This window comes from Glycine max, chromosome 15 (genome assembly GCF_000004515.6).
Source record: "Glycine max cultivar Williams 82 chromosome 15, Glycine_max_v4.0, whole genome shotgun sequence".
NCBI classification, from domain to species: Eukaryota; Viridiplantae; Streptophyta; class Magnoliopsida; order Fabales; family Fabaceae; genus Glycine; species Glycine max.
In genome coordinates, this window is record NC_038251.2 from 43223733 (window position 1) to 43232804 (window position 9072).

The window sequence follows — 9072 nt, forward strand, 5'->3', positions numbered from 1 at the left end:
AACCAGCCCATAAATAATTTTAATGCAGGTGGACTTCCCGGATTCTAGCATGGACAACAATACAACCAACAACAAGGACAATGGAGGAACCACCCTGGGAATCAATTCAATAGAGACCAGGGTGGACCGTCCACAAGGCCGCAGCAACAAGGGCCTAGTCTCTACGATCGTACAACGAAGCTGGAAGAGACTCTAGCTGAATTTATGCAGGTTTCTATGTCTAACCAGAAGAGCACGGAGTCTACCATAAAGAATCTGGAAGTCCAAGTGGGACAGCTCGCAAAACAGTTGGCGGATAGGCCGTCAAGCAGCTTTAGTGCTAACACTTAGGAAAATCCAAAGGAGGAATGTAAAGCTGTCATGACGAGGAGCAGAATGGCAACCCATGTTGATGAAAAGTTGAGAAGAAGGTGGAGGAACATAAACAGCAGTTGGCAACTGAGTCGGCACTTGAACCCGTTTCTGTTGGACCTTGTGGCCTCAATAATATTAAGAGGGATAGGCTTAGAATGCAGAAGAAGCAACAACAATCAATTTAATAATGTTCTATAAACATGCAAGGCAAAATTGATTGCAATAACATAAATGAGATAAGGGAAGAGAGAATGCAAACACAGTTTTATACTGGTTCGGCCACAACCCGTGCCTACGTCCAGTACTCAAGCAACCCACTTGAGATTTCCACTATCTTTGTAAAATCCATTACAAAGTCTGAACCACACAGGGACAACCCATCCCTTGTGTTCAGGAATCCTTTACAACAAGAGACTCACAGTCTCTTAACCAATCTCATTGAATAAGAAGAATGGAAGAAGAATTCTCTCTTCAGGAGAAGAATATTACAATAAAGATCATATAGGAATCCTTATAGATTTTGCAAGTGTTTGGCCAAGGATTTCTTTTGAGAGAGCATTTGACAATGAAGTTCTTTTGGAATCTCTCTCATTGTCTTTTGAGAGGATAAGACATTTTTGCCAAGCAAAACTCTCTATCTAAAATTCGTGCCCAAGTCACCTATTTATAGGCCTTTGATGACCATTCACAAATCTAATGAAAAGATGTGACTGTTGGCAGATTTTCTGAAAACTTTCCACTTGTAATCGATTACAATGTTTGTGTAATCGATTACACAGTTATAATTTGAAGGGTTATGACTTTTGAATTTGAATTTCCAAAGTTTCATTGCTGGTAATCGATTACAGACATATGGTAATCGATTACATGTTGAAAATTCAAATTCAAAACCTTTTTCAACAGCTATTTCTCAACCCTGTCTTCGGGTAATCGATTACACTTCCTGGTAATCGATTACCAGAGCCTTTCATGTCTTGAAAGCACTTTGTTTTAAGGCAAGGCTTGGTCTTTAGTGAATCTTGAAACAAGGCTTTGTTTGTTGAAGCAATCTTGAATTATTCTTGAAGCAAATGCTTATCATTTGAAGTAGCCTTGTTAGATTCTTCTTTGACATCATCAAAATCATGTATACATACATTCACAGTTTCTGACTTTGTTGAACTTCAGGAAGTTGTGGAAGATGAAGATGACCAACATGAGAGAGAGACACCAATAAAAGAGAGTGAAATAGAAATAAAGATGAAGGAAAACAAAGAAAAAGAAAAAGAAAAATAAGAAGTATGATGTGCCATCATTTTCTTCTATTTTCTAAACCCTTTTTTGCACCATTTTAATTACTGATTGGTCTTAATTGTCAATTAATCAGGCAGTTTTATTATTTGGGCTCATTTAGCTAATTTGATGTTTTTAATCTAATTTCAGGAATTAATGAAACATTGGGCTTAATCCGGATTTTGGTTATGGACTTGAAGAGGGCAAATAAAGCAGCGCTTACCTTAGTTAATTTCTAATTAGGAAATTTCGCAATTTTATTTTATGTTGTTCAGTGTTTATTTCGTTTTGGGCCAGAGTATTGTAATAGGGCCCTGTGACTTTGAGTGACTCTTTTTAAATAGCAGCCTTGGGATTCGTGGAAGGCTATTTTGTTATGCTATTCATTATTCGGAGCTTTTGTTTTAGGGTTTTACGTTTTCTGCTTTGATGCTACTGTTCACATAATGCAATTTTACGTTTTCTGCTTCTAATTACAATTTCGTTCTTGCTTCTTCTTCTACTCTCATTTACGTTTCTGTTTCATTTACGTTTCTGCTTCATGTTTCATTTGCGTTTTCTGTTTGAATCCATGGAAGGCTAGATTTTCTGGTGTTGTTTCCTTTTGAGGACGAAGCCCAACTCTCTTTGAGGTTTCGCTTGTGATGTGGTTTCCTGGCAGTTTTCCCTTCACCAGTTATCCCAAATTCGTGAATATTAATCAGTGCACGCTTCGTGTTCGATTAATTGCCTCTGAGCCTAACTTGCGTTCATGCTTAATGGACGAAGGGCTAACTGGTGTATGTGGTGCCTAATCACGTATTGAAAACCCTAAGTTGATTTTCGCTTAGTAAATTGAAATAGGGTTGGATTAAGTGGTTGACTGTTAGGGACGAATTCTCCATAACCCAGGATAAGAGAATGGCTTCGTATTCCAGTTTACTTGTTCTGCTCTTTAATCACAAAACAAACAAACCCCCCCAATCGTTACTGTTACTGCAAGTATATTATGAACATTTGGTTTGTCACTGCTCGTTGGGAAACGACCTAGGATCACTTCCTAGTTACTGCATTTTCATGTTTATTTGATTCGGGTACGACCTTGATCAAATTTGGCGCCGTTGCCGGGGAGCAGTGTCCAAAGGTTCATAATAGCTAGCGTTGTGTGTTTAATTCTTTCGTGTTTTATGTTTAATTGTTAGTATTGTGTTAGTATGTGTGTTAGTGTTGTTTAGTGTCCTGGTATTTCGTTTAGTGTGTGTTCTGTTTCAGTTTTCCTATTGAGCGCTTCCCCTGTTTCAGTTTTGGGTGTTTTGCTGTGAATAGTGTTTTGCGACGGACTTAGCGACCATTTCTGCTTGCGGCAAACCAGAGTAGTAGTAGAAATCCCTTAGCGACGGATTTTAGCGACCACCCATGCTGAATTATTTGTGATTTTTTGTTTTAGTAGCTAGGGTTGTTATTTTTGGCTGAATTTTTTTGTGGTAACTTCTTTTAATCCATATTTTGTGGGAAAAATAGCTAGAGCCTTTAGTTTGGTCAGATTTGAAAGTTCCAAAAAAACTAGCAAATTTTGTGTTTGTCAAAACTTCAAACGGCCATAACTTTTGCTCCGGTTATCAGAATCGCAATTATTATATATGCATTTGGGGTAGAAAAAAATTTCCTACGCCGTGGCAGCCGGCCATAGGCCTAGGCTGGCTGAGGTCTCCATCGTCCAAAAAAAGTGATTCTGTCAAAAGTTTTTTATTTTTTCAAGTTTTATTCACTTATTTTTCTTAACCTACCATTTTTAGCTTTCATAGTTAGACTTTGAATTTTTGTCTGAAATTTTTTGTTCTATCTTCTCATCATTTTATAAGGTTTCTCACAAAATTTCAAGTCATTTGGATATCATTTGAGGGTAGCTGTAGTTCAAACCTACACCTTTATTTACATGACAAGGCAACTAGTTGTGTGCATGCTGAATGTAGTGTATGACTAGAGGCAATCCATCTGACTTACAACCCTTTGATCCTGAGATAGATAGGACATTTCATAGATTAGTTAGGCATCATTTTACACCTTTTGATCATTCTGAGCATTCCATTACTGGTGAATCTGTGCATTCTGTTATTGGTGATTTTGAACATCCTGATCTTGAGCATTATAATTTTGAGCATTCTGATTTTGAGCATTCTGTTTTTGCACATTCTGAGAACATGGCACAACCTCCACCCCGTGAGAGGACTCTAAGGGAAATGGCTGCACCTGATATCACCTACGAAAGCTTGTGCATCCAATACCCTGATGAGGATGTCCCATATGTTCTTAAAACTGGACTGATTCATTTGCTTCCAAAGTTTCATGGCCATGCAGGTGAAGACCCGCACAAACATTTGAAAGAATTTCACATTGTCTGCTCCACCATGAAACCCCCAGATGTCCAAGAAGATCACATATTTCTGAAGGCTTTTCCTCATTCATTAGAGGGAGTGGCAAAGGACTGGCTGTATTACCTTGCTCCAAGGTCCATCACAAGCTGGGATGACCTTAAGAGAGTATTCTTAGAAAAAAATTTCCCTGCTTCCAGGACCACAGCCATCAGGAAAGATATCTCAAGTATTAGACAACTCAGTGGAGAGAAACTGTATGAGTACTGGGAGCGATTTAAAAAACTATGTGCCAGTTGCCCTCACCATCAGATTTTGGAGCAGCTTCTTCTCCAATATTTTTATGAAGGACTCAGTAATATGGAGAGAAGTATGATAGATGCTGCCAGTGGTGGAGCCCTTGGAGACATGACTCCTCCTGAAGCCAGGAATTTAATTGAGAAGATGGCTTCCAACTCCCAACAGTTTAGTGCCAGAAATGATGTTATAGTCATTAGAGGAGTGCATGAGGTAGCTACAAACTCAGCTGCATCATCTGAGACTAAGAAGCTTGAAGGAAAACTGGATGCATTGGTTAACTTGGTAACCCAGCTGGCCTTGAATCAGAAATCTGTACCTGTCGCAAGGGTTTGTGGTTTGTGCTCATCTGCTAACCCCCATACAGACCTTTGCCCTTCCATGCAGCAACCTGGAGCAATTGAGCAGCCTGAAGCTTATGCTGCAAATATTTACAATAAACCTCCTCAACCTCAGCAGAAAAATCAACCACAGCAAAACAATTATGACCTCTCCAGCAACAGATACAACCCTGGATGGAGGAATCACCCAAATCTCAGATGGTCCAGCCCTCAGCAACAACAACAGCAGCCTGCTCCTTCCTTCCAAAATGCTGCTGGCCCAAGCAGACCATACATTCCTCCACCAATCCAACAACAGCAATAGCCCCAGAAACAGCCAACAGTTGAGGCTCCTCCACAACCTTCCCTCGAAGAACTCGTGATGCAAATGACGCTGCAGAACATGCAGTTTCAACAAGAGACCAGAGCCTCCATTCAGAGCTTGACTAATCAGATGGGACAATTAGCTACACAATTGAATCAACAACAGTCCCAGAATTCTAACAAGCTACCTTCTCAAGCTGTCCAAAATCCCAAAAATGTCAGTGCCATTTCATTGAGGTCGGGAAAGCAGTGTCAAGGACCTCAACCCGTAGCACCTTCCTCATCTGCAAATGAACCTGCCAAACTTCACTCTACTCCAGAAAAAGGTGATGACAAAAATTTACCTAACAATTTCTGTGCAGGTGAATCTTCTTCCACAGGTAATTCTGATTTGCAGAAGCAGCATATTCCCCCTCTTCCATTCCCTCCAAGAGCAGTTTCCAACAAAAAAATGGAAGAGGCAGAGAAAGAGATCTTGGAAACGTTTAGAAAAGTAGAGGTAAACATACCTCTGTTGGATGCAATAAAGAAAATTCCAAGATATGCTAAATTCTTGAAGGAGCTGTGCACTAATAAGCGGAAGCTTAAAGGAAGTGAACGAATTAGCATGGGCAGAAATGTCTCCACATTGATTGGTAAATCTGTTCCTCAAATTCCTGAAAAATGCAAAGATCCAGGTACATTCAGCATACCTTGTATTATAGGGAATAGTAAGTTTGACAATGCCATGCTAGATTTAGGAGCCTCTGTTAGTGTTATGCCTCTGTCTATTTTTAATTCTCTATCTCTAGGTCCCTTGCAGTCAACTGATGTGGTAATTCATTTAGCTAATAAAAGTGTTGCCTATCCTGTTGGTTTCATAGAAGATGTCTTAGTTAGAGTTGGTGAACAGATTTTCCCTGTTGATTTTTATATTTTAAATATGGAGGATGGATTCTCTCAAGGATCAGTTCCCATCATTCTAGGCAGACCCTTTATGAAAATTGCTAGAACTAAGATAGATGTATATGCAGGCACACTATCCATGGAGTTTGGTGATATAACTGTTCATTTTAATATTCTGGATGCTATGAAATACCCATCTGAAGATCTTTCTGTATTTCGTGCTAAAATAATTGACCATGTTGTTGATGAATACATGAATGATCTTTATTCTAATCTGCATACCTCTCACTCTTCATGCATTGAGTCTGAAATTGTACTTGATCATATGTCTGAATTTGATGTTGAGAGTGAATCTGAGAGTGATATTGATTGCATGTCTGGTGGTGGTGTTTTACCTCTCGAGATTGATTTTATAGAGTCAGATAGGACTAACCATGTTTCAGGAAGTACACATACCTCTGACTTTCTTTATGAGGTAAAGGCTGAGAAACCATCTCCTTCTACCACTGTCCAGCCGACCACACCAGAATTGAAGCCTCTGCCATCAAATTTAAAATACGCTTACTTGGATGATAGCAAGAGTTTTTCAGTGATTATATCTGCCTCCCTTGTTGATGAGCAAGAGGAGAAGTTGTTGTCAGTTCTCAAGAAGCATAAGAAGGCTATAGGCTGGACCCTGGCAGACATTCCTGGTATTAGCCCGTCCACATGTATGCATCGAATAAATTTAGAGGATGGAGCTAAACCAGTAAGACAGCCACAGAGAAGACTCAACCTGGTAATTCTTGATGTAGTGAAGAAGGAGATAATCAAGCTTTTGCAAGCTGGAATCATTTATCCTATCTCCGACAGCCAATGGGTGAGTCCCGTCCAGGTAGTCCCGAAGAAGACCGGCCTCACAGTGATAAAAAATGAGAAGGAGGAGTTGATTCCTACTCGGGTGCAGAACAGTTGGAGAGTCTGCATTGACTATAGGAGGCTGAACCAGGTAACCAAAAAGGACCATTTTCCCCTGCCATTCATTGACCAGATGCTTGAACGCCTGGCAGGTAAATCCCACTACTGTTTCCTTGATGGTTTTTCTGGTTATATGCAGATTACTATTGCTCCTGAGGATCAGGAAAAGACCACATTCACCTGCCCCTTCGGCACTTTTGCTTATAGGAGGATGCCTTTCGGCCTGTGCAATGCCCCTCGTACCTTCCAGCGGTGCATGATTAGTATTTTCAGTGATTTTTTAGAAAATTGCATAGAGGTGTTTATGGATGATTTCACTGTATATGGATCCTCTTTTGATGGTTGTTTGAATAGTTTGGAAAAAGTTTTGAATAGATGCATTGAAACTAACCTTGTTCTAAATTTTGAAAAATGTCATTTTATGGTTGAGCAAGGTATAGTTTTAGGCCACATTATTTCCAATAAGGGTATTGAAGTAGATCCTGCAAAAATTTCTGTTATTTCACAATTGCCTTACCCCTCTTGTGTGCGAGAGGTGCGATCTTTTCTTGGTCATGCAGGATTCTACATGCGCTTTATAAGGGATTTTAGCAAAGTAGCCCTTCCACTTTCCAACTTGTTGCAAAAGGAGGTGGAGTTTGACTTTAATGACGGATGCAAAGAGGCTTTTGATTGCCTCAAAAGAGCGCTGACTACCACCCCCATCATCCAGGCACCCGATTGGCCAGCCCCTTTTGAGCTTATGTATGATGCATCAAATTATGCATTGGGGGTTGTCCTTGCTCAGAAAATTGATAAATTGCCCAGGGTGATATATTATGCTTCTAGGACTTTAGATGCTGCCCAAGCGAATTATACTACTACTGAGAAAGAGCTTCTAGCCATAGTTTTTGCTCTTGAAAATTTTCGATCTTATTTGCTTGGTACCCACATTATTGTTTATACTAACCATGCAGCTCTAAAGTACTTGTTGAAGAAGGCTGATTCTAAGCCTAGGTTGATCCGATGGATGCTCTGGCTCCAAGAGTTTGACTTGGAGATCCGTGATAGGAGCAGAGCACAAAATCTAGTTGTTGATCATTTGAGTCGGATCGAACGTGTATCTGATGCAGATTCACCTATTCGGGATGATTTCCTGGATGATCATTTGTATATACTGTATAGTATTTCTGACTCTCTTTCTACTCCCTGGTTTGCTAACATTGTCAATTATTTAGTTGCTTCTATTTTTCCTCCCTTAGCATCTAAGGCCCAAAAAGATAAAATTAAAAGTGATGCTAAGCATTTTATTTGGGATGACCCCTACTTGTGGAAATTGTGCAGTGATCAGGTCATTAGACGGTGCATTCCAGATCATGAGACTAACTCAGTCCTGCAGTTCTGTCATTCTTCCGCACCGGGAGGTCATCTGGGTGTTCAAAGGACAGCTCGCAAAGTGCTTGATTATGGTTTTTATTGGCCCACCATCTTTAAAGATGCGTGGAAGATCTGCAGCACTTGTGAGCAGTGTCAGAGAGCAGGAAATACACTTACATGGCGACAACAAATGCCTCAGCAACCTATGCTATTCTGTGAGGTGTTTGATGTCTGGGGTATAGATTTCATGGGCCCTTTTCCTGTCTCTTTTGGTTATGTTTACATTCTCCTTGCAATTGACTATGTTTCAAAATGGGTGGAAGCCAAACCCACTAGAACTAATGATGCTAAAGTTATTGCAGATTTTGTCAGGTCTAATCTGTTCTGCAGGTTTGGAGTACCTAAAGCAATTGTTAGTGATCAAGGAACCCATTTTTGCAACAGAACAATGCATGCCCTGCTTAAAAAGTACGGGGTGGTACACAGGGTATCCACACCATACCATCCCCAGACCAATGGACAGGCAGAAATTTCTAACAGGGAAATCAAGAGAATTCTAGAGAAGATTGTGCAGCCAAGCAGGAAAGATTGGAGTACCAGGCTTGATGATGCTCTCTGGGCACATCGGACTGCCTACAAAGCACCCATAGGAATGTCTCCTTATCGGGTTGTCTTTGGAAAGGCATGTCATCTTCCAGTGGAAATTGAGCACAAAGCTTACTGGGCAGTGAAGACTTGCAACTTCTCTATGGATCAAGCTGGCGAGGAAAGAAAGTTGCAACTGAGTGAGTTAGATGAAATCCGCCTAGAAGCCTACGAGAATGCCAAGTTCTACAAAGAAAAGACCAAGAAGTTCCATGATAGCATGATAGTTAAAAAGGACTTCATGGTTGGGCAAAAAGTGTTATTGTATAATTCTAGGCTTGGACTCATGAGTGGTAAGTTGAGGTCTAAGT

At 40.2% G+C, this 9072-nt stretch overlaps 1 non-coding gene across 1 annotated transcript; it reads right to left on the reverse strand.

Moving 5' to 3' along the window:
- Window positions 1-4184: 4184 nt before the first annotated feature.
- On the reverse strand, window positions 4185-4291 carry LOC112999645 (small nucleolar RNA R71). Its single transcript, XR_003264856.1, has one exon. It is a non-coding gene; the product is annotated as a small nucleolar RNA R71 (small nucleolar RNA).
- Window positions 4292-9072: the final 4781 nt, after the last annotated feature.